Here is a 25,170-nt window from a genome sequence, read left to right as displayed (position 1 = left end):
TTACACGGTAGGCGCTAAGGGATTACCGGCACCGGTAAGGGCACCAGTGCCGGTAATCCCTTAGCGCCCTACTACGAGGTCCCTCAGCGGGTCCCGTCCTTAACGCCTGGTCTGACCAGGCGTTAAGGACGGGACCCGCTGAGGGACTTCAGAGCTAATAACGGTACAGCAAATTGCGGTACCGTTATTAGCTCCTTCCCCATTCCCATTGAGCCCTATGGGGGCTCAATGGGAATGGTATTTGGAATGGGGACTTACCGGGTCATCCAGGGTCGGAATGACCCGGTAAGCCCCCATACCGCCTACCCGGACCCGGTATGCGGTAAGGGAGTAGCCATGCCGCTAATAGCGGCATGTTTACCTCCTACCGTGTAATAAGGCCCAGTATCTTTTTTGTCTCCCGACACCCCATTTTTTCTGAAGTTGATGCCAAGATATTTATAACTCCTTTTGAGTCCATACACATCCCTTTCAGTCAGGCCTTTGTTTCTTGCTGTTCCCCCGAAAATCACGACATTACTTTTAACATGATTGAGTTTAAAAGTTTCAGCAGGTACTCTTTGGGAATTTGCAGGCTTCCGATTGAACATATTCTTGTCAGGGCTAATATATCTGTATTGTGAGCAAGGAGCAGGATCTGCTGCCACCAGTTGGAAGGTGTTCCCAACTGGAATTATCTTATCTGTGTAGCTAGAATGAGCAGGAATAGCAAGGGTGCAAGGATTCAACCTTACCATGCCCCTCTCTTTGCCGCGAAAGCTTCGGAGAATACACCTCGCGGACTGGACCTCACTTTCCCAACTGTTTCCCCATACAACATTTACATTATTTTAGTGAGATGTTGGGGTCCCCCAGTGTCCTGAACATAATCCACAGGCACCTTCTTTTCACAGAATCCAAAGCTTGATTCAAGTCTAAAAAGCATTCATAGATACGCTCCACTTTCCATAGTTGCCTATTACCCAAGATAGTAAGAAAGTCTGATCTATGCGAGGAAGTCATGGTATCATTAAGGAGAGCCTGAAACAAAAGATGCAATTTTAGTTATTTTATCAACAGATTTGCAAAGGGTTGGAGACTTCCTAACTGGCTCTAAATCTAGACTGGGAGTAATCTCAACCTTAAATAAAAGTAAAGCAGTCTTTTTTTTTTAATATGTTTTATTTTTTATAACCAAAACACCAAACATTACAACTTAGAGGACATTTACATTAAAGTCTGTTACAATATAGTCATAGACCAAACATTACAGTCCTCCCCCTCCCTACCCATAAAAGTAAAGCAGTCTTAGTAAAGACAACTTAAAGTAATACACCTAATGCCTGCCCTAGCTCTAATACAAAACGGTGCAAGGGAAATGTATTCAAAATAAAAGGGATATATAGTGTTAATAAGAAAAAGTTTCAGGTTGGCAAGGTGTTTGTACCATTGTCAACTCCCTTCCCCACGATTTCACCTTGGGATAATGGGGTTTCAGGGCACAGATTAGGAAGTACAAGTTTTCCCAGTGAGGCACACTTTGACTTACTGGGACAGCTCAACGGATTTTCCAGTTTCTGGCCGTGTCAGAAATATGCTGCTCTCAATTTTCAAAATCAGGCTTCTTGGAACAGATCAAATTAATATACGAAAGTTCAGTATTTCTCATTTCACTCGGCTTCTCTTTTCCCAAGTAGAAATTTCTTGGCTGTGAAAACAACTAAAACAATAATCACAGTTTGTTGTGACTTACTTGTGGCTTTTCCCTTCACCAAGTTTTCTTGGTGTCGAAGACTTCCCATACAGGCTGTATATGACCTTTTTTATGCCTGACCACTTCGACGTGTACTTTCTTGCAATGCTTCTTGGTACATGTAGTTTTAATTATGTCGAAGACTTTCGAGACGGCATGGATTCGTCTTTCCCTTATGCCTGACCATTTCGACAGGTACTCTTTGTAGTGCCTTCTGGTATTAAGTTTCACCTTTTTACTTTCAGTTTTGCGTGCCACAATAATGTCTCTTTATAAACTTTCCTCAGCCGGGTACGAGTTTACATTTAACGTCAATATTCAGCTCCCTCATTCGGACGCGAGCTTTCTCTCTCTCAATGTTCTAGGTTTCACAGAACAGTTCACTTTGTATCATTCGACATTTCAATACCACGGTTAAAATGTAATGTCGCATACTTTTAAAAGTCCTTGAATTTTGTAGACGCGGTTTCCGGTTTACGTGGAACCTTACTTTCAACCGGGCTTTCTTCTTTCAAGCGATCACTCACCGGTCGAGCCGCGTTTGTCTTTATTGGTTCAAGGCTTCACATCTTTACTTTAGCGACCCTCCCAAATTCCATCATTCATTCGGAGGGAGCAGGCTCTCAATAAGGAGCCCCGGAAGGACGGCTTGTTCTCTGGCTTATCAGCTGCTTTTTGAAAAAGTGTTTCTCGGCCCTGGCTTTCTCAAAATCCACCAACATTAGGAAAAGCCCTCTGCCCTTCTTTGTGCCACTTATGCATTCGCATCAGCCTCTGGAATACCGCTCCTTCCTGCCTCCAGTCTCGCTCAAAGTGGGCTCTGGTGCCATGCCTTTTATCCCAGGTGGTGAGGGAAATGGGTTTCAGGTGTGTGTAATTGCTAAGGGAGGCCTGACCCTGCCTGGCCTCATCAAGGGGGCAAAATGGAATACACCCATAGGAATCAATGGCCCATTGACTTCCATGGGTAGTACAGATTGAGCAGTGTGGGAGGCAAGAATGGGGAGGGTGCAGAGAGGTGGGGAGGCAGAGCTTTAGAGGTCAGTTGGGTCACAGACCTGGAGGGGGGGTACCTGCTTGATGGGAGGAGATTGCTCAGAACCCCATCCAAAATTGTTTAGAGATGCGTTAGGATGTTGCAGTGTGGAACGTGTGAGAAACCGGAAGGTGTCGTCCTAGCTAGTCCCTGGGGATCTGTCATCCAGGTGGCCAGGACATGGCCATCGCTATTGGATTCCGTTCCTTGGGGTGGACCAGTGGGGGAGGACCACCTGGATGGGGCGGGTCTTTCGGAGGTGGAAGTGGGACACTGACAGGCAAGACGTGGTACCCCCTTCCTTCTAACCCATTTTCCCCATCCTACCTCATAGGATACTTAGAAGCTCACCTTCCCTTTTTCTGACACAAACACTTTCATACACCATGAAAGACAACGGACTAATACCAGACCCGTTTACCTGACATGTCCCAACACAGGGGTCAGACAGAGTCAGGCAATTGACCATCACTAGGCACACCTGACAGCCCTTTCCCTTCCCCACAGGGATAAAAGGCAGAGCATGAGGGCACACTTTGAGCAAGGCAGAACGCATGAGGAAATGGCTTCATCGGAATGGCAGTTCAAACGGAGGAGAAAGGCGGCGAGACCTGAAGCGACGACAAAAGGGGAACTGCCTTTGCCCTTTTCAACTCAGACCCGCAAAGCCTCCGAAAGGGAAATCATAAGACTGGGAAGTCCAGCTGGCATGTAGTTTGACAGGCGTCAACAGCACACGGGGTTTGCCTGCGCTGACAGCCAAGGCGGGAGGAAGCGCTTGGCGCCGTGGTGCCGTCCTCGACTCCTGAGACAAGAAACTCCAACAGTTCAGGACAGCCAGTGACTTAGAGAAGACAGATAGTAAAACTGAACTGTGCTGGGCCCCAGGTTGCAGGCGGCAACCTTGTTGAACAAAGAACATGTATAATTTAACTATAAAGAACCCCTAGTACAAAGTTCAGAAGAAGAGTGGTCAGGCATCGCGGGGCGCTCATTCGAAAGACTCTGAGTGAAGGCTTTGTGGGGTTTGCAGTTTGTTGAAACTACAAGAACCAAGAGGCCTTAGGAGAGGCCAGTGTGGAGTTTCAAAGTGGTCCTACGAGGGTCGAGCAAAATCCCTCGTACACTTGAAAGTCTTTGACACATTGGATTAAACCCATTGAACTGTGAATCTGGCAAATGTGAACCAGACAGAGGGATGCCTGTGAACTGAGGGTAAACAGGGATATACCCCTGAACATTGTGACAACAAGTGTGAACCCGGTTGAGGGGTGTCCACAATGGATAGTTGTTCAAAAGGACATTGAGATTGGTGAATGATGCATTTTGAGTGAAAGGCCGAAGTGATTGAGGGCAGCTAACATTGAAAGAAGGATCAGAGCCCGGCTGAGGGGGATCCAAGAGGTGAAGAGCAATCGCCCAACCTGAAGGATTACCAAAGGAACCTTTGTTTTGTTTATTGTTCAGCAGGCCATCCACAGCAAGACACTTTGTCAGAAAGAGACTTGGCCACAGAAGGTCATGGCATTGTTCAAAGGAACTCCAACCTTGTGCTGGCGAGGCCCAGGAGTGTGCTGTGCTCAAAGTTCTTGCGTTGTCCCATGCTAAAAACGTGGGCAAGGGAGACCCCAGCCCTACCATCCTGACTTATCATTTGGGGAACTACTTTGTAATTTAGCTGTAATAATTGGCAATAGTTTTTTTTGTATAGGCCCTTTTCATTTGACTGCATTATTATTTGATGGTCGTAGCTTGCTCCCATTTTAGATTTAGGTTTAGATTAGGTGTTTTTCTCACTCATTATGCAGTTTATTAAACACCCTCAACAGTGATCACTTCTCTCTGTCTTTACTGCTGCCGCCATGAGTTCCTTACATTCCCCAAGAGGAGAAGGGAAAAAAACACCACAAGGCAGGGGTGAGAGGATCAATAATCCAAGACAAGGAGAGCAGCCCATAAACCCAGTTTGGGCTGAGAGTGACCATATTCCAGGGCGTAGTAGCCCTAGCTCGACAGCAAGAGCCATTGGGTATCTTTTTTGTAGGTAAAGGCAGTTCCTGGTAGAGAGACAGACATTTGGAGTAGGCCAGGAACCAGCCACCCTCAGGCAACAAGGACAAACACAGCAGTTCTTTGAACTGCACAAACAGGCACTTGGCCTGGGAGAAATCAGAGCAATATTCGGTGGGAGTCACAAACCAGCCACCATTGCCAGGGTTGGAAGTGAATCCCTTGGCAGACCTTTCTCTGGTTGAGTTTTTGTTAATCTTTTGCGTTAGTGGTAGGGACAGAACCTAGGTTAGATTAGGTTTTGGACAGAGGACTATATTTTGTGTGCGACATCCTGATGAGCACACTTTTATATTTTTTAGATATGGCAAAGAACACCCTAGAAGTAGGGACAGAACACACCTTATTCTCTTTGGTTTAATAACATTCCAGTGGAATATGACCTCTTGTCTAACTTAACACAACTGTTACTAAAAACAAAAAGGCCAAAAGAACATTTCTGATGAAAAACACGTCCTGGTGAAATCTAGTGTGCAAATGCTAAAAATAAAATATACTCTGATGTCTCCATTAACAACATAAGTAAAACATTTATTTGATATCAGAACATGGGCAGGGGGTGTGGCACCCCACAAGATGACCACATAAGCCTGTTCCTTTACACCAGGTTACGATCAACTATATTTTCATGTGAGGCTTCACTGTTTAACACTTCAGAAGGATTAGGGAGTGGATGCCAGTAGTGGTGAAGATCGTGCTGGTTCAGGTAGCTTGTGCACAGCCCTTAAATTCATGCCACAAGTTGGTAGTGCGGTGTGCTTCCGTGCTGGTGAGGTGTTCATAATGGCACTGATGGAGCAAGATCATCCCTGCTGACGGGAGGCTCTGGAAAACGAACATAAGTCTTTTCTCTCTGCAGTTTGTTCCGTTCTTTTGTCAGACACAGTTAGTACACACTGTTATTTGACCAACACTGCTAACTAAATCCGTCGCCGTGCTTCAGAATGTGGAGTGAACGGTTTGCTTGGATAAGACAACATTGGTAATTGGATCACCTCTCCCTAAGTAGCGGATCAATGGTTTCTATCACAGGCATAATAAACGTTTCCTGGATACCCTCCTTATGCTCCTCCTTTAGTGTTGCTTTACACAATATTCTGGCATTCTCATGTGATTATTACAACTATTTCCTCTTTCCAGCTGCTTTTTCTGGATATTAATAGTTACACAACACTCAGGTGTACTTGTTTACTCGCCCATCTATCAACAGTCTTAGGGATTTCAGTTTTCATGGCAAATAAAAAAACAAGAAGATTCTGCACCTCTACAAAACAATTCTCCATTTCTACCATGGATACCATGTTTAAAGGAAGATGTTCACTTTCTAGGCAATGCGTTATTTTTTGGAAGATTGAACGATGCAGAGTGAGTTTCGCATTTGAACTGTGGAGGACAATATTGAAAATTTAGAGCACACACAGGTTAGGCTGGAAATAGTGTGTGTTGATCTGGCAGACCCCATTAGAAGAGACCATATGAGGTTTTCCATTATTCCTGAGAAGCTTGAAGTACAATATCCAATTATTTTCATGGAGAACTGGATAATTAGGGCGTTAGGTATGTCCTTTGATGCACCCATGTAAATAGAAAGGGTTAACCATATTCATACTAGAATTCTTTCTTCATATAATTCCCCTCGTCCTTTAATGGTACACAGTCTTAGGCACAGGAAAGTTCTCTTCAATATTAGGGGAAAGAATGTACATCTCTGCTGATTTTTCCCAAAAAACTGTCACCAAGTGGAAAAATAATTCTGGATCCGAGACCGCTTCTTAAAACGTTGAAAAAAAAGAAATATATATATATAAATAAATAATCTAATAGGTCCTGCTAAAATGTTAGTCACTCTATCAGGGGGTTCCACAAAGGAGTATCTGAATGCATAGGACCGTGCTTAATTTATTTACAATTATGGACCTGAGCATATGGACACCTCTGGATGTTGCACATCATACTCCCCTTCAGTTTCCTGCACTGAATCTACCTCTTCTGCAGCTCCTCTGACAGCCCATGGTCCAGTGGGCAACATCTAAATCATCTTGCTCTTTGCAATGAAGACCATCCTGTTATGGAAAAAGACCCCAGCACAAGGACAAAATTAGGGACAAATCGACATCCCCTACTAAATCTTCTGATGAACATTTAAGTTTTAGGACTGAAGACAGCATGGAACACGGTTTAATTCTACTAAATACATATTGTCATTCAAATCTTATTCTGATATTTACTCAATACCTCAACTCCACACTTTGAGCTCTTGTTTACACACCATTCCAGCAATAAGACACTCTACTCTCTCCTATCCCACTATTTTCTGGCCATTGCCTAGCAGACTAGGACCTGCTTCCCCTGGGAGGGACTTAATGGTCCTAACAAGGTTTACACATGTTGAGACCAATACGGTGAACTGGCGCAGAATAAGGAAAAAGAATAATACATCAGAACTTCTGATGTGTTACTATTTATTGTAACAATCTTCAGATATGCTTGTTCAATAGCCCCACTTTAAGAGTGTTAATCAGTGGTGGGTATTACCTGTGGTTGGAGAAAAAGGACCTAGGCTTGTATGCCTTCGGTGTGGGCCGCACACCCAAAAATCCCACTCGGGTTTGTCAATTTCTTCCTGTTGCTTGATAAGTTACAAGACAATCTTTGATAATTATTCCAAAAAATGAAGTCTTTCCTAATGTTCAAAAGTTAGGATTTATTAAGTTCAAAGAATTGTGTGTTTTATTGGTTCATTTTCACCAATAAAACGGTTGCTGAATGTTGAGGCAAAATAAGAAACCCATATGGCTAATGCATTTCGGAATCTATCCTTCTTCAGAGCCAGGGTATTACTATACTGCACACATTATCGTTTTTATGAGTCACAATAACAACGTTGAATTAGACACATGAACATATTCAGAATTTCAGATCAAAGTTCGACAGTATATAATGCATAATTCAAATTAAAACATGGCGCCCACAAGGACAGACAAATGTTCAACAACGGTTGCACATTCAAGAGAGCGAGAGACAAGGAGCGAAAAAGTATTCATCAGTCTGCCTATTAATGAAAATGGCTTAATTGTGTTCAAGACAAAGAATTGGTGGTGATGTTTTTCTTTTAACTGACTTCTTTCATATGAATCTCATTTAAATGTTTGCCCTCATGCCATCCTTGTGTTCAATCAAATACCATGTTACCTACCTTCCAATATAGCCCTTAGTGTGCTAAAGTGCACTTTCACAATGTGCAAGTGACTGTGCATAGAGTCATGCATCTCGTGTTACTAACCTGATTGCCAGGTTAAACATTGTACGCGATCAGAACGCGTGTTGTTTTTCTTTCATTAAACGCTGCATGACAATGGAGAGAAACGTACGTTATCTCCGATTTACATTTTTCTGTTAAATCAGTAGTGCATCAATCACTGTATGTATTTGTTCTTTTCTTTTCCTCTTACCGGGAGTGCAGTGAGACACGTCTTGCTTTCTCCCCCTCCAACAGCGTCTGGTGCTCGCAGTTCGAGACATTGCCCTTGGCAACGTATACATAAACAATATGGCCGCACGTATACTTACGTGTCGGCCATTTTGGTAGTGGCAAACCGTAGTAAATGTGGTCACTTTGAGATTGTTAACTATATGTGCGTGCGCTACAAACTGTGATTGAGTGTAGTTAACTTCTGTGAGTTACTGATGAATATGTCATCTAGTGATGGTATGTCAACGTCTATATATATTAATATATACATGAGCCGTGCATATACACGTATGGTGTTCCCATATTGTTGAAACCAGCTGCGATTCTGCAGAATGCAAGTGTTTCTGTGTATGCGTGCTATTGTATTACCCCAAAGGTACAGGGTCTAATAGTGGGTGCGTATGAATTGGTTTACTACACACAAGGATGGTCCTTGTATGATATTTGACCGGTAGCTGTAAGTTTAAGGTATAAATTAGATGACTCCTAGGTCTTAATATTCAAATAAAGCACGAGAATACTTTCAGTATCTCAATAGGGACCTGATGTACTAGCATGGTTAGTTATGAGGTCTGCAGTGTAATTTGTAATCATCTCGAGTGAATTCTATGATTCATCACGTTGAGCCTAGCTGTGGCAATATTTAAGGGAACCGGATAGTAGACAATACCTCCCAATTAACAGTATCAATAACAGTCTTCTCAAGACAATAGATTTGGAAAGAGAAAGAGTAAAATTATTCATGTCATAATAACTGTGCAATGAAGCTGAATTGTTATTACAGAAAGCAATTAAGATCAAACTCTTCATTGAGTCCTCGTGGTGACAGGGCTTCTAGGCGGTCTATGCAATAGGCTTCTCTCTGTTGTCTTCTCTTTTTTAAGTCTATATGTGTATTTGGTGCTTTGAGAGTTTCCAGAACTTGGAACTTGACCTGAGAGATATTGTGTTGCTTCTCGTTAAAATGTCTTGCCACTGCTGAGTTTGTATTTCTATTTCGTATGCATGACTTGTGCTCGTTAATCCAGATTCTCAATTTACATCCCGTTTCTCCGACGTAATATAGTCCACAAGGACAACATATGCAGTAGATACAATTCTCAGTGTTGCAAGTTCCATAACATTTTATTCCGATCTTCTCTCCTGTATATGTATGTGGGACTAGGCCCCCTTTGATGATGTTGTTGCAATTGCTGCAATTCAAGCATGGGAATGTTCCTACTCTCTTTGGTTTACTCCTTTCCGTTCTGGTATCTCTGGTGTTTACAAGTAGGTCCCTCAGATTGCTTGATCTTTGGTACGCAAATGTTGGAGTTTCTAAAAAGAGATTTCTAGTTCTTTCATCACTTTTGAGTATTGTCCAATGCTTGTTTATGCATCTCTTGATCTGCATGCTTTGGGATGAACATTTCAAAACGTATACTAGTGATGGAGATAGTTTAGTCTCCTTTGGGACAAGGGTGCTAGCTCTTGTTTTTGCTTGTACCTTTGCTTTTGCTACCTGTAAATCATCCTTTGGATATCCTCTTTCTTTTAGTTTTTTACTTAGTTTCTCTAATTCTTGTTCACATTCTCTTTCGTCACTGACAATTCTTTTCAAGCGCAGCATTTGTCCATAGGGTAAATTCTTCAAGGTATTCTGAGGATGAAAACTCATACAATGTAATAAGTTATTTCTGTCGGTAGGTTTGGTGAACAATGAAGTAGTAATCTGTAGGTTATGTACATTGACCTTGATATCCAAATAATGTATACCAGGGTTGCCAATTTCTGAAGTAAATTGAATGCACGGATCAATACTGTTAATGTACTTCATGAAATCATCAAGTGTCTCTCTCGTTACATAGACAATATTTTCGGCATCTGGCAAGGAACGAGAGGCACTTGATGATTTTATGAAGTACATTAACAGTATTGATCCGCGCATTCAATGTAATTCAGAAAAGAACAAATGGATCCAGTGCTTGATGCACTACTGATTTAACAGAAAAATGTAAATAGGAGACAACGTACGTTTCTCTCCATTGTTACGCAGCGTTTAATGTCCATTGTCACGCAGCGTTTAATGAAAGAAAAACAACACGCGTTCTGATCGCGTATGATGTTTAACCCGGCAATCAGGTTAGTGACATGAGATGTATGAAAGTGAACTTTAACACACTAAGGGCTATATTGGAAGGTAGTTAACATGGTATTTGATTGAACACGAGGATGGCATGAGGGCAAACATTTAAATTAGATCATACGAATGAAGTCTGTTAAAAGAAAAACATGACCACCAATGCTTTGTCTTGAACACAATTAAGCCATTTTCATTAACAGGCAGACTGATGAATACTTTTTCTCTCCTTCTCTCCCTCTCTTGAATGTGCAACCGTTGTTGAACATTTGTCTGTCCTTGTGGGCGCCCTGTTTTAATTTGAATTTTGATTTTTATACATCTTTCCTTTATGCATTATATACTGTCGAACTTTGATCTGAAATTCTGAATATGTTCATGTGTCTAATTCAACGTTGTTATTGTGACCCTGGCTCTGAAGAAGGATAGATTCCAAAATGCATTAGCCATATGAGTTTCTTATTTTGCCTCAACATTCAGCAACCGTTTTATTGGTGAAAATGAACCAATAAAATGCAATATTATTTGAACTTAATAAATCCTAACTTTTGAACATTCGGCAATTTTTTTTTTGGGAATAATTATCAAAGATTGTCTTGTAACTTATCAAGCAACAGGAAGAAATTGACAAACCCCGAGTGGGATTTTGGGTGTGCGGCCCACACCGAAGGCATACAAGCCTAGGTCCTTTTTCTCCATGTTTACTTTCTGTGCCTTACACAGTGGCACAAGATAGTGGGCTGCACCCTACTAATAAATATATAATCTATACAATTAGCAACTAATGCAACAAAGAAAAATATTGTGAAAGTAGCTGTGCACTCTCGCCTCTCTCTTTTTATTATCATCTGTGGTTGGCCTGTTCGTGAGGGTGTCCTCATACATTAAGATTTTGTCACTTTTTAGCAACTTATTTTGTCTCACTGACCTATTTAACATTTTTGTTATGTTAGGGAACATTTATTTGGGGCCTCATTACAAGTTTGGTGGTATTCTGGCAGTAAATCCGCCGAAATAGCACCAAACAGATTTACCATTAGTGCCACCTTGTCAGGCAGAATTATCGTCAGATTACAAGTGGTGGTAGGTGGTGTTAGTCCCCAATTTTTGGAGTCCATAGGACTCCATGTCAATTTCAGTAGACTTACCGCTGGTAGCAATTATGCTGGTTTTATGGTGGTGAATTCCGCCCCAGCTTTTAACTGAGGAAAATCCTGCACCTCACTTCCAAAGTTATAGTACAGTGGTGAGCTAATGCAGTGGTAATGCAGTGGTAACAGATACCACTGCATTACCACTGTTTTTCCTGCATGTCATACTTGCAATGAGGCCCAAGTTATTTGAAGGTTTTGTTTTTGCTCGTTTTTTTCTATCTAGTTTTTTGCAGCAGTTATTTATCTCACTTGTTATGAACCTTTGTCCATTATAGTTATCTCCTGTAATGTGAAAGGTGTTTGGGGTCCAGTGAAACATCAATAAATGATTACTCATCTTGCAAAAACTAATCCTAATATTGTTTGTTTACAGGAAGCTTGCCTTCATTCAGTGGAACAGAGGGAATACATTGAAGCAGGGCTGGCATGGTGAACTTGTCTCATCTAATTCTCAAGATAAAAAAATGGTTCCGTTATTCTTTTTAGTAGGAAGCTTAAATTATTTTTTGTTGAAAAATAATCTGACTCAATGGTAGATGGGTTTGTGCTAACATTATTGGAGGTTCTGAATGATATTAATATGTATGGTCCCACTTTACCAAACCCTAAATTTTGTAAAGATTATAAAGCTACATTTCTAGGATGAAATTTACAAAATGGAATGATTTGTTGGGACTTTAATCAAATTGCTGCTATTGCACTTGATTGGAAATCAACAGGCCATTTTGTTAATTATAATTCCAGAAAACCATTTCTTAACTTCATACAGGATGTGGTTTAACTGATGTTTTAGAATATTTAGCCCAACATTATGGGGGTATTCTCTCTTTTCTACTGTTCATAATTTGTGTTCATGTATGGATCATATTTTACATTGAATTATCTAGCCCAGTGGCATTACACAATCCAATATTGTCCCCTTTTGATTTCCGATCATGCTGTGGTCATTACACCAACTAATTCAGAATATATTGTACCTAGAAAAGGTTCTTGTAGATTTAATAACTATCATGGATATCATTATTTTAAGCTGTGTACACAACTTCTCTTCAGAACTTTAAGCTCAATTTTGAGGCAGATTCTAATATTAAAAATAAATGGGATGCCTTGAACAGCATATATTTTGTGGCTGATGATTTTGTTTTAAGTCTCTCGGATTTGAGCCTAAATTCGATCATAATTTGTCTCCCTCAGGTATCTCGCTAGGTGAAAAAAGGCCTGAATATAAACATTTTTAACTGAGCAAGTTTGTGGCACATTACATTGTGTAAAAGCTATTACACGGAGGATGAGGGGGGCAAATCATGTTGACAAAATCCTTGCAATTTATTTGAAACAATGTAATAAGAAAAGCCTTATGAAACTCATTAAGGCCAAGTATGATGTAGAGAGAGGTGGAGATACCAGAATGCTGCTGTTTTTAAAGATTACTATGACGCCCAGTATTCCCAAGAGTGTATCACTACCTTCGAATTTTTGGAAGCACTATTGTTTACCCAATCACTAATGTACCTAATCTATCCGTTCTCTCGAAAAAGAAATTATGTAGGGGGGCTTAAATGGCACCATTTGATCTTAAAAAGCGCTAAAACGCCTGGACCTAATGTTTTTACTGCTGAATTTATCTGCATTTAATTAATTCCCCTTGCCAAATTTATTTGGACTCTTCAGTAGTTTCGCCAAGTCTAAACCACCAATTGTTGTCTTAACATGAAAATATTGTTATTCCAAAAAGATATACATTTGTATAACATAGACCAATTTGTGTTTAATTAATTTGCAATGCAAGATTTACACTAAAAGTCTTCCTATTAGATTAATGTACTCTTTATATGTTTGGAAGAGATAAAACAGGCTTTGTTGCAGTTCAATTGGTTTCTTATAATACCAGACTATTAAGAAATATTTTTAATTATGCTTCTATAGCTCCAAAGCACTAATAAAGTTTGCTACTGAAAAATGATTTAATCGTGTTTCAGGGTATTTCCTTAGGAAGTTCTTATTTGGCATTACATAGGTCCTCCTTTTCGTTCTATCAAAGTGAGTTATTCGCCCCCTTTGGCTATGCTGCATAAGTACCAGGCTATTACGCAAGTCTATGCAAAGAGGACGAGCATACTCGTCCTTGACGCTTAAGGGTTTAATAGCAGTCTTTCTGATTTTTTTCAGTTATTACAAGGTATACATCTGGACTGCTCCATATCCTCATTCTTGTTCATTTCATCTTTAGAGCCTTTGTTGACATATTGAAAAAACCAAAAGCTCATTACTTGCTTTAAAATTAATGGTGTTTAAAAACTTTCAGCTTGACATTATTGTATACATCTTTAATAAAAGGTCATCCATCAAAGCAGTGCTTGCTTGTTTTAACAATTATAGTGCGGTTTCAGGATTCCAAATTAATTATGCCCCTAAATGCTCATAGCCTACAATCTGATTTGGTTTGTTTCAGGGTGAAATGATGTTAGAATTCCATTAAGTATTTGGGTATTCCGTTTGCCATGGGAGTACAAACATTTAAAAATAAATGGATTGTTGACATTCTGCTAAATAAATGGTCATGTTTATCTTGGAGTGCTTGTCTAAACCTGATTAAAATGATTGGATCTGCCACTTTATATACATTATACATGATCTCCTTTCAATTACCAGGACAGCTTCTCTACTAAAAAGGATTCAATCTGGTCTTGCTTTCTTTGGCAAATTAAACAGTTTGTGAATCACTTTGTTTAAGAGAGGTGTGGGGGGGGAGAGGGTGGAGGGGCGAGGGAGGGAGTTGGCTTAAGCAAATATCCCTGACCTATTGATCCACAGTGCATTTCCCAAGGCATTTTGCGTGTGCTGCTTTTGAAAAAAGGTCTATTTCTGGTTGACCCCACTGCTGAGAGAAAATGTGCTCCAGTACTTTGGTGTTCAACTCCCACTCATGCTCCAGTGAGTGTTCTGCTTAGGTGGTGTGCCAGACAGCTGTGTTCCCCTGGAACATGTTGAGCTTTGAAGTGTATTGATCTTTGAAGACACCACCTCTAGATTATTTGTGCAGATTTGGACAACGGTAGGGAGTGTGTTCCGCCTTGCTTGTTGATGTAAAACATGGCTGTTGTAGTGTCTGTTGCGATTAGATCATTTCTCCCCTTTAGATGTCTCTGGAATGAGAGCAGTGCTCAAGCTCAGCTATAAGCTCTAGCACATTTATGTGCTTATTGTTTGGAGGAAGTGACCACGACCCTTGTGCTGTAAATTGTTGGCAGGTTGAAAAAAAGGTTTCCCTTTTAAAATTCTCTTTTAAAAACATTTTAACATTCTCTTTTATTCACCATCTTAGAGCCAATACCAGTGTGTAAAACTGCCACTGGATCGTTGCAATCCCCCTCCGCTTGAGAACACTGGTTTGCTAACCATTGTTGTACTGGACGCATATTTAGTCTGGAACGTGGCACGATTAAGATGCAGGACGCCATCATGTTGCGCAGATGCAAGACTTTTCTGACTCTTGTCTGCCGACCGGCTATTTAACAGGATATCTGATTTAGTAGGTTTTGAATCCTCTCATTGGAGGGGAAGACTAATGCAATCTTTGTGTTCATAATTGGCCCCAGAAATAGTCTCGCCGATTGAGAATCCTGGTTTCTGCAAAAGATTTGATTGTGACCAGAGCATTCTTGTGACATATCTTCAGGGTTTTCCCGTTATTAACCAGTCATCCAGATAAGTGTTTACTAGGCTATGTTCCCTGTGGAGGTGTGCTGCGACCACTGCTAAAGCTTTTGTGAACACTTGAGGTGCTGGGGCAATTTCAAAACGGACTACCTTGAATTGGTAATGAATCTGACCCAGTCTGAATCTTCGGTATTTGCGATGACCTGGGACCAGTGAAATATGAAAGTATGTATCTTTCATATCGACAATCAGGATAATCGCCCTTCTTCAGTAGGGACATGACCTCCTTTAAGGTTGTGCTTCTGAATTTCTGTGCCTTTACATATTTCTTTAATGGTCTCGGACCAAAATGCAGGTCTTTTTGTTTGGTCTTTCTTTAGAACAAGGAAGTACAGAGAATAAATACCGGTTTACCTTGAGGGGCTTGCTCTGTTTGAGCAGCACCTGGAACTCTGGTTGTAGAGGCCCTGCTACAGTGTACAAGACGCACTTGTCGGACATTATCTCCAGCCATGCGTCGGTGTATGTTGTTATTCGATCCCTTACAGAGGTAGCCTGGGAGGGCACATAATCCAGAGCTTCATTGCTTTGCGGCAAAGGCTGCTCCCCTAGGAGTTTGACCTCTTTCACGGCTTCTTCCCTATCTAACCTGTCTCTGGAATTCTACAGTGCTGGATTCTGGTAGCTTTGGTTTGAAAACCAATTGCCTGATGCATACTGTGCGCCAGATAAGCTTTTGAAGTAGGAGTATTTTACTCCCCATTTTGTAAAGTTGGACATCCCATTCCCAATGGCAGTATTTTATAAGTAAGTAAAAATAGGTTGCAACTGTAAAACAAATGTTTTTGTAATAAATACCTCTTTGCACCTAGTTTATTCATTCGCATTAAGAGATACATTTTTACATCAGGCAGTAATAATAGCAGTTTCTTTCTGTGGTACGAAGTGCTTACTGGTCCAAACCTATCCATGCAGCTGTGAGGGCAAAGGCAGGGGCACAAGCTCCTATGTGCGTTTCCTATTTTAATGGGAGTTCTTTTACTACCCATTTTTTTGGTGGAGTTTTTGCCTATTTGTAGGGAGTAAAAGTGGCCGCTACACCCCTTATCTGTAGGGCTGGAGGCATGGGTGGACTGAGATGCTGTCCTGCAGGAACCACCTTTGTTTATAGGGTTTACCTGCGATCTGGTCCAACGGTTTCACCATTTCATGCGCTTTTTTGGCTTTCTCCAAAGCCTCATCAACAGCTCTCCCAAGAAGAACATTCTACGCCGTCATTCCTAGGAGAGTGGCCTTTGTTTCAGGTCTGGACCCATACCTTCGCAGGCCAGCACGTCTCATATGCGGCAGAGGTGTGGATACCTTCTTTCCCAGAGCATAGATACTTATCAGGTGGGGACTCTAAAGACGCCAGAGTAGTTTCCATTCTTTTACGAGTAGTGGTTACCACAACTGAGTGTAACGTAAGGTGTTCTCTTATATGAAGTGGATCAACCAGCGCAGGCTTACATCTTTTTTTCAATACAGGGGTTAACCACTTTTGTTAGAGCAGGGTAACCAGTGGTGAAGCTACCCTCCCCTTTACAGATTGCAACATAGGGATATACTGGCCAATTTGTATCTTCTCTTTTAGGAATTATTCTATAAAATCGGTGTCCTCCTCAGAATCATGGGTTTGTATACTAAAATGCTTTGCAGGTCTTTTTAAAAAAGGTCATTATCTAGGATTTGGTCTGTTGGAGGTGACGAAATTTGTGGTGGGGGGCTTGATTAGGTATGTGGAAAGCATTAGGTAATCTTCGGGTTCAAGATCCTGATCCTCCTCCAAAGTACCCTCCTCCTTACCCGAGTACTCCTCTAAAATGAGGAGTTCCTCCTCTATCGGTAATGTAGGCTGTTCAGCTTTTTTGGCTGACACAGTGTTTTCAGAAATAAGGTGGTTCCTTTTAATGGAGGGGGTTCATCAAGAAACTCCATAAAGGAGGACATTGTGTCCATTGTTTTCTGGAACCTCTCCTTAATCCATGTGCTTGCTGGGGACTGAATTGATTGATAAATTACTTACAATGTGTCTATACAAGTTTTTCAAGGCGCAACCAGGCAAAGGGGCGGGGGCGGGACAGGGAACAAGACAAACGATCTTACTAGGCCTAGTGCATTCAGATCATTCAAGTGCACCGACAAGAAGTGCGAGGGAAGGGGAACAGAGGAAGTGCATCCAGAGCAGCAAGGCCTGAATCAAGTGCAAGGAGGGCTGGGCCTCACAGGGGAGCAAGCCCTGAAAGTGCAAGGTAGGCCAGGCTGCAAGTGCAGCGGGACTGGACAGGGGTGCCTGGTGCACTTTATGGCTCATAGGAACACCAAGCAGCCAGTCAATATGACGGTGCAGGAGGAAGGGAGAGTTCTTTATTTATTGGTCACTTATTAGGTGCTTTTAGAATTAGCAAAACTGTTTCAAAGCGCCCACACGAAAGACAGGGTGGGGAAAGGGGGTGGTAGACAATGAATTACAGCAATGGTGATTAATTGCATTAATAGTACAAACAAGTCATAAGAATAAGGGAAGGGGAGACAAACCTACTATGCCTTGCAAGTGTTCAGAACGTGCAAGTGCAGAGGAGAGGAGGAGAGGAAGCGAGAAGGAAGAGGAAAGTATTGAGGAGCTTCCGGAACCTAAGCAGGTCCAGCTCAAGGTGGAGAGAAGCAGGGAGGTTGTTCCAGAGGGAGGCGCCTGCAGAGGAAAGATCTACTGCCCAGTCTCTGCTTGGAGAAGCGCCTAAACCGCAGAGAATTGGAAGTAGACGGGCAGAAGGCTCTGGAAGGAAGGTACCTAGGGAGAGAGCGTTGGAGATGATTGGGAAAACAAATGTCCTCATCTTTAGAAACAGAGTGCTGAGGGGCTCTTTTCTTCTTTCGGGCATCTGATAAGGGGCTCATTCATCTCAGTAAGACTAGATTTATGTGTTTTTTCCACTGTCGGAAGAAGCTTGTTTCAGTGCCTAGGATACTTTCAGAGCCTGGGACAAGTAATAATAACTCGATGCCGAGTGCTTATGTACAGCCTTTTGTTTCAGCACAAACGCCGGAACAGGCGTTGAACGTTTGAGTGTGTGCGTCGTCGTGTTTAGACTGGCTTGGCGTCAATACCTTGACCACTTGTTTAATACAGCCTTTGTGATGTGTGTTTTATATGTATAGCCTTAGTTGGGGTAGTCGCCATAGCTAGGCCTTACGCCTGCCTTCTGCAGCTGGGCACTGTCTTAAGGCAATCTGAAGGTCCCCCAACATTGGTCTCCTCGATTTTGCTTTTAGAGCAGGTGCAATCCTGCTTGGCTTCAATGTCTTTTGCGACTGCAGTAGGTTTGATGATGGCTCAGCCTGCATCGATAGGCTCCCACCAAAAGAACAATGATCTTTAAAGGATAGTTCCGGGACTTTTTTTTTTATTGTTCCTATGGTTCGGCCATGTGTTTTTAAGCATAAATCGGTAGATCGTAGAAAACCTTCCTATGGACCTTACCCGACTTTTCGCCCATTAACGCACCCGAAAACATCCACCATTTTATGATAATCCTATCATTTCCCCCCATCGCCCTGGCTCACCTGCTTTTGCGGCACTAAATCAAATCCCCCGCCCCTGAGCCTGACATCAGCAGACGCGTACCGCCCATTTCCCGTTTCGTGTCAACAATCGCTGCGCCTCAGCTAATGAAGTGTCGCCATGGAAATGGCAGGACGCCTCTTTCCTCAATAAGTATAAACAGACCGTTTCACAACACACAGCAGCAGATTTTCGAATCCATTCCTCTCTCTGTGTTACTTTGAGTATTCTGGGACTCGTTTCTGTGCTCTGGTCAGCTACCTTCGTTGATTGTAGCCCGTGTGAACAGATACCAGTACCACCGCTATAAATTATTTTACTTTCTTTACCACACAATGGCTACAATAATGCCGTATATGTACGAGCCCGAGTACACCGAGGAAGAACTACTGGAAAGGCAAGCACGCGAAAACGATGGGGATTCGGACGGCAGTTGGGAGGACCAGTCAACGGATGAAGAGCCTGGACCATGTCGCATGGACGGCGTCTCCACCTGGTGCACGTGCAATCGGTGCGAGCTAATGCCAACTGAGGAGGAGAACTGCTGCTGCCGAGAAAACTCGGGATGCCTGGCCTACATTTCGGAAGGCGAGCCAAGTCAGCAATGCATCACTGAGCTGCCAGAGTTCAGGGAAGCCTGCCTCTCACGGACCGTGTTGAGGATGATGATGGTGCTTATGCACGAACTTCGCGGCACTGTTCGTCCGCGTAATCCGAGTAACGAGTAAGTATACTCTGGTTGTGATGTCAGTGATGCCACTACTATGTCATGGTCGTCTCCCACATATAAAATTACATCTACATATCATTCGAATGCATGTAAATTGGTTCCATATTGTGCATTTTCTAGATAGAATTTTTTTCAAAGCAGAATGACATTTTTTACCTGAATCGACAGTGATAAGAAAGTTTTGTCATTTTAATACAGTTTGCATCTTTCATTTTCACAGGTGGTACAGGCTGGTGGCCTATCGTTGCTTCACTTGGTGGCTTCACGGGAGGCTCGGACACCGCGTTCGGAGAGTAATACCTGCCTGTGCGGTACTTGCCATTAGACAACATTTCCCCAGCGACAGTGGACAATACCGCGGATTTTCCCTGGATGTGCTGCAACCGCAAATTTACAATGTGTAATGTTTATTATTTATGTTCAATTGAAATTAAGATCCAAAATAAAACCCAATATATATTTTAACAATGATTGTTTTGATTTGTTCAAGCGTTGGCAATAAAAGGAAGGCCGTTGTATTTTATTGATACAAAACATGGTTATAGGTCTGCACGACCACCGCCCCAATCCACCCCCCGCCCTATCAAAGGCAGTTCGCACGGGGGTACTTGTGCTGGCAACTGGAGCAGTCAGGGAGCGATAAAGGCCAAGAGGTGCCAAAGACCATGTACACTTCAAAGTGGTCTATAGAGCATGGGTTGTTGTTCCCATGTCTACCTCCAGACCCCGTGTCTCCTGCCAAGCATCCCCCCTCACGCTGGACGGCCCCCTGCAATCCACATAATGCCACGACATATACACGTCATTCATTCACAAACACACCCCTGTTTCGAATTCTTTATAACCCACTTCATATTTCTAATGAGCACTTCTTTGCGCTTTGCTAGTCAACCCGTGAAGGTGCTGGTTATCTGCTCTTCGTCTCTGTGAACTTCCGTGACCACTTCGAGGAAACTCGTCAGTTTGCAACCTGTGAACTGCTCCCTGTTCTACGACAAGAAACTACTCTGATCCCTGCATCTAACTGTTTGTTCGTCAAGGTAAGGCCATGTACCATAATCATTTTGCGTCCAATTTCTTTTCGTTCAAGACAGTACATGCAAGGAACTAGTCACATGTTCTGAGTTTACATTGGTATTCATAGAGAATTGTTGATCTTTACTTTTCAGAACTTTCCACAATGTTTGCCTGTTCCATTGGCGGTTGCCCTTCGAAGACCCATAATAAATCTGAAGGTACTATAATGCATGTTTTCCCTAAGACAATAGATCAGATAAGAGAATGGGTCCGATATTGCGGATATCCACCGTCTGAGCTTGAAAGTAGAGTCCTAGAGGTCTTTGCGGACAAGAGGGGTGATCGATACCGCATCTGCAGCAGGCACTTTACCTCTGACATGTACTCCACATCATTGCTAATAAAGAAGAACACACCGCGAGCAAGGCGAAAATTGCTCTCGACCGCTATTCCCACTCTATTCGTCCACATCCCTCCACTGGTGAGTCAAGTTTACGTATTTATCTCTCGGCCTTGCGGTAGTGTGTAGCATTAGCTAACAATAATTTCCCATTTATGTATCCACTCAATATGAAGGCGGAAGATTCTCCATCCGTGTCGTTATTGCAGTCATCAGCCACTTCAAGCGCCTATCGGGTAATCTTACTTAGCTATTCTGCCACTGACTTGTTTTAGGCATGTAAATCAATAGTTTTAATTTATCGTGTGATTATTTTACCTAATGGTATACCCTTGTACTCGTCCTCTAGTCTTTGTTTTCAGTTAAAATTATTGTTATCCAAAATAATGCAAGTACTGTCTTTTAGGGAGATGCTGAGGAGTCCAACGTATTGACGACTACCGTTGATGTCACTCAGATGCTCGAGGTATGTTTCCGGACAGTTCCATCGATGGAGATCACCAGATCTTGCATTCTTGTAGCGTGATTGTTACACACAATGTTTCTTTCGTTTTTAGCCATTGATATGTCCGTCTGTCGTCGCCCTCCTATGTGCTTCTTTTTTCAATATTGTGTTCATTACTAATGAAAGTCCTATGTTTCAGGGAGTCGATGGAGCATTAGTCCAAGAAGAAGGGGGAGCATGCAGTTACGGGTCGGCGCAACAGCTTGCAGAAGTGTGCACCGCAGTTACATCGTCCCTTGATGTTCTTATGCATTTCAAGGTATGGATACTGACAGTTCGATCAAGCGAAATCATATGACGTGATTACATCCGCTATACTTCCTTCTTTATTAACGCAAGTACTATGTTTCAGGGAGATGACGGAGCTTCTTCTACAAGAACATCACCCCTAGTAGTTGATGCAGATCTCTGGGTGGTGACACTTCCAACGATCAAGCAAATCGAATCATATTTACATATCCATTATTTATTTTAGACAACTGATCATTTGTGCAGGTCTATTTAGATGAGCCGTTGACGCCTGCACAAAGTTTCTGTTCTTTTTATCAAAATAGAAAACCATACTAATGCAATTACTGTGTTTCAGGGAGTCACTGAAGCATCATCTTCAATAATATCATCAATGGAAGTCTATGAGGAGCCCGAGGTATGGATCTTGACAGTTCCATCCAACTAGATCAACTATGCGTGAATAATTGTCGTTTGAATGTTCTACACAAAGCGTTCATTCGTGTTTTGCTATTGAGGTGTACGTGGGTATTGGTCCCCAAGTACATTTTGTGTTTTCGATATTATTATACATACTAATGAAAGTTCTATGTTTCAGGGAGTCGATGGAGCGTTAGTGCGTGATGGATGTGCTTATCATGAAAATGTAGTCGTTGCAGCGCAAGAGGAAGTGGAGACATGCACACACGAGTCGGAGAAACAGCGTCCTGATGTTGAAGTTCGAGGCAAGAAAGTTTCAAAGAAAAGAAAGCAAAAGAAGGTTAGTGTCCTGGTCACTATATTATGTTGTTTTTCACTGTTAATAGTTCAATACTGTAAGTTGTGTTTAAACTGAACATCCCTTTTCCAATCTGTCCTCTAGTTGCGAGTGGGTGTACGAACTAGATCTACACAGACAGTGAAGCGAACGAGAGATGTTGCTTGTCAAACCTTTTGGCAGGGACTTGAGACTGGAGATGCATCGTGCCAATGGGAAGAATATGAAGTGATTGACAACGGAGCTATACCACCACCAGCCATTGATAGTGAATGTCCTCCTGGTAGTTCGGATGCAGTTGGAGATAAATTCACAGAATCCACACCCGCAAAAACTAAGACCGCGAGAAAGTTGAAGAAATTGTCCTATTCACCCATTGCCGGAGAAGGAACAGATGTTGCAATGGAAGAGAATGAAGTGAACTACAATGAAACACCTTCAATATCACTGAACATAGCGGAAGACGATATCAGAGATTCTACCTTTCATGTGAGTGACATGTCCTCAACGTTACAGGCCGAACCAGCTGGGATGCAGAGTGACAGTATAAGGAAAGAGGCCAAATTCATTGTATTCGATAGTTGTTTGATTGATATTATTATTCGGTTGAAATGTGGGCATTCGGTAGGTGGGGAAGTATGTGGGGAGCCATTGATTAATGTGACTCGTGCAATTCGAGGCACTAACCTTAAAATACATGCCACCTGTACAAAATATCATCCTTTCTCATGGTCTGCACAACCCACGCTGGGACAACTGCCAGCAGGCAATCTACTTTGTGCAGCGGCTGCACTTTTTAGTGGTTCAAGTTTTAAAAAATTAGAGTCTTTCTTTCAGTTTGTGGGAATCCGTTTCATTGCGAAAACTCAGTTCTACAAATACCAAACCGATTATCTATTTCCAGCCATTAGCGAAGCTTGGAGAATGGAAAAAATGTCTATTGATAGTACATTCGCGGGCAAACGGTTCAGGCTAGCCGGTGATGGACAGTGCGACAGCCCAGGATTTTCAGCCAAGTACTGCACCTACCACTTTCAGGACATGGAAAGTAAGAAAATTGTGAGTTCGGTGGTTGTGCAGGTGTCACAAAGTACATCCTCAGTGGCCATGGAGAAAGTTGGCTTTGTAGCATCATTGCAAGAACTACAATCGCAGGGAATGGTGATCGACCTGATAGCCACGGACAGACACGTTTCAATTGCCAAGACGATGAGAGAAGAGTACAAAAATATAAATCACCAATTTGACGTTTGGCATCTTGCAAAAACAATCAATAAAAAATTGTCGGCTGCAGGTAAAAAAAAAAGATATGCAAGGTATTTCACAGTGGTCCAAGTCAATCAGCAACCATCTTTGGTGGAGCTCAAAAACATGTGGAGGGTCGTTGGAAATTCTACTGGAAAAATGGCGGTCAGTAATGCTACACTGTACAAACGTGCACAGCTGGAACACGAACCAACATTTCCACAATTGTGAACATGGCCATTTGTCCACAGAGGAGGCACGGAAGAAGAAGTGGTTGATTCCTTCATCACCCACTCACAAAGCCATTGAAAAGATTGTATTTGATAAAACTATAACAAAAGCTTTGAGGGGACTCACGGAATTCTGCCACACAGGAGATTCGGAGGTGTTCCACAATATGTGCCTAAAGTACAGGCCAAAACGATTGCATTTTGGCATGGAGGGCATGATAAATCGGACTCTTTTAGCGGTCTTGGCACATAACCATAATGTCGGCCGTCAACAAAGTAGGACGACCGGAACTTTAGGGACGCTTCGCTACAATAAGGCCTTCACTAAAAGAAGTAAACAATGGGTGATCAAACCAGTGTTTGAGGATATGCAATATGAGTTTATTGAGAGACTTATTGTTGACGTCCTAGATAGGCACATAAATGGAGTTGTGAACGAACCTGTCCAGGTGACAACTGCATTGCCACCCAACATTGCCTCTGTTCCATGTCCACCTAAAGAAGAGCTCATTGAGAAATACACATCACGGTTTAAATGATTGTAATTTGATTGTCTGTTCTCTCGAGTCTCCTCATGTCGCAGGCCCATTGAATATGTTTATATATCCAACCTTGTTCATTTGCGCATTAAATTAAACCAAACAGTAATATAAATGATTTTTCCAAAAATATAGAATGTCTCCGTATTTATGGTTCTGTGGGGCAGCAAAGCACGCAGACAAAATGCAAAGATGGAGTGTAAATTTCAAGTCCTGTAAAACGGCCTTACACTGAATGTAGCTAACTAGGAATGTGTGTTCGTTCAAAGTGAAGGTCAGCTGCTTTGATTTTTTCTCGGGTGCCAGAATGGCCCACGACTCAGTATAAGGTTCTATTGTTATTTGACCTTGACAGGCCGGGACCACGTAAGAAACGATAATGAATATAATTTCAGAAACGAAAGCCATTTCATGTTCGTTCATTAGAAGAAATAAAACGTCGGCATAGAAGGAGTGGTATTTCGGGGCTGCCCTACGCACAGACACAATGGAAAATGCAAATATAATGTAAGTAACTCTTTAGATGAGTTTATACCGCAATTTAATTACTATACAGTAGCTTTAAAGACGGGTTAAGTTGTACTTGTTCATTCTATGTGGCATATTGTTTTGTACCGCGCACTATCTTGGGGAGAACCGTCTCCTTTTACGGAAGCACCTCCAAACCTTCCTCTT

The sequence above is a fragment of the Ambystoma mexicanum genome, chromosome 12 (genome assembly GCF_040938575.1).
Source record: "Ambystoma mexicanum isolate Mex_15411 chromosome 12, UKY_AmexF1_1, whole genome shotgun sequence".
Classification (NCBI taxonomy): Eukaryota; Metazoa; Chordata; class Amphibia; order Caudata; family Ambystomatidae; genus Ambystoma; species Ambystoma mexicanum.
This window is presented reverse-complemented; position numbering follows the sequence as displayed.